Source organism: Chinchilla lanigera, unplaced genomic scaffold (assembly GCF_000276665.1).
Source record: "Chinchilla lanigera isolate Chin_1 unplaced genomic scaffold, ChiLan1.0 scaffold00011, whole genome shotgun sequence".
Lineage (NCBI taxonomy): Eukaryota > Metazoa > Chordata > Mammalia > Rodentia > Chinchillidae > Chinchilla > Chinchilla lanigera.
Window position 1 is genome coordinate 31,205,573 of NW_004955412.1, and position 1,650 is coordinate 31,207,222.

Consider the following 1,650-nt stretch of genomic DNA (forward strand, 5'->3'; position numbering starts at 1 on the left):
GAGGGGAGGGGAGGGGGAGGTCGGGAGGGAGCCGCCGCCGCGCGTGTGCGGGCCGGCGCCGCCGTTGCCGCTCCGCTCACTCCAGCCTGTTTGGGGGCACTTTGTTTGTGTCCCACAGTGCTCCGCGCGGACCGCCAGGCTGGGGAAGGGGAGGGGAGGTGGGCGGGGCGGCGCGGGTTCGAGGGCGGGGCTGGCGGCGGGCTGCTGGGTGGTGGCGGGGAGGCGGCTTCCGCGCAAGCGCAGAGAAGGTTCTCCTCGGTGTCCGGACGTGAAGTGTGGGCCGCGCTTTGCCTTTGGACCGTGGCGCCCGCGTGACACGGCGACGCTGTCGGACTGGATGCTGCGCGAGCATTTCTGCCTGAGTGCACACGTGCCATTTACGTGCATGTGCGCCGCGAGCTCTGTCCACCTTGTCCTCTTGCTGTCCTTTCAGCCAGCGCCACGCTTGCAGGGAGAGAAGCCTTAACCTGCATTTTTCTTTTTCTTTGAACTAGAAACGAAAAACGCTCCGATTTTTTTTTTCGGTGGTTTGTGCAGCGGGGCCGAAACCGAAACACCCTAGCCCCCTTTCTCGAGGAGGGAGATGAGTGGGTGGCGTGGCCACTCTCACCCGGGAAAGGCCTGCCCAGTAGCGGACGCTTGGGGCCGGGAGCTCGGGGCCGGGCCGCCGGGTTCCTCCGGCACCGCAACGCGCCGCGAGGGGCCGCTCTGGCCTTCCGAGCTCGGCCTGGCAGGAAGCGCGGTTCTGAGATGACTCGAGAGGGGAACCCAGCGACTCAAGTCCCTCTGGTTTCCCCAGCGCGGGGCGGCTGCCAAAAGCACTCCTGTTCTCTCCCCGGCCGCGACCCTGTTATTTATTACACACGGTCACTTACTTCGCTGGCCTTCCCGCGAGCAAGCGTTACTGCCTGCGGGTTTTGGAGTCCCTGATCACCTGCAGAATCAGCCGCGCAGGGTTAAAACTGCCATTGCCCGAAGACTTGGCTTCCCTGGCTGGGCGGGAGCTCGGTCGGGAGGCCGCAGTAGCGCCCCAGGTGCGGGGAGGCGGGCCCCTCCGGCCGCCCGGGGACTGGTGGCCTCGGGCACTCTGCATTTGCATTCTTTGTTTTCCCACACCTCCAGCTTTTAAACCGAAAGACTTCTTTCCAAAGGGCTTTGTGTAAGACGTGTTGGCGTTCCGCTGAAATACAGTGGATTTATTTATCTTGAGAAACATTTGGCAACATCTCACGTTAATCCTGACCCTGAGAGACAGCCAAAAACCGCCGAGCACCTTAGGATTCTAACCAATGAAATCTACATTAGAAATAAAGACAATTAAAAATAGGTTCAGCGTAGTCCTTTGCAGTTTCCAACAAGGTTTCATATATACATAGTTACTTAGTCCTCGCAGCAACCTGGTCCGTAAGTTTTTAGGATTATTCCCAACATTTTTATTATTCCCGTTTCAGAGATGGGCAAAATCATAAAAGATGCAGCTTTGGCCCAGACAGCTTTGCTGAGATTGGAACGAGGGGAAGGGAAAGAGGGCAGAGTGCTTACCTAGGAGAGGAAAGTAACCTCCAAGCAGGGCTCAGGATGAGACCGGGGCTGGAAGGCCTGGTGGGGGGCGTGTGTGTGTGTGTGTGTGTGTGTGTGTGTGTGTGTGTG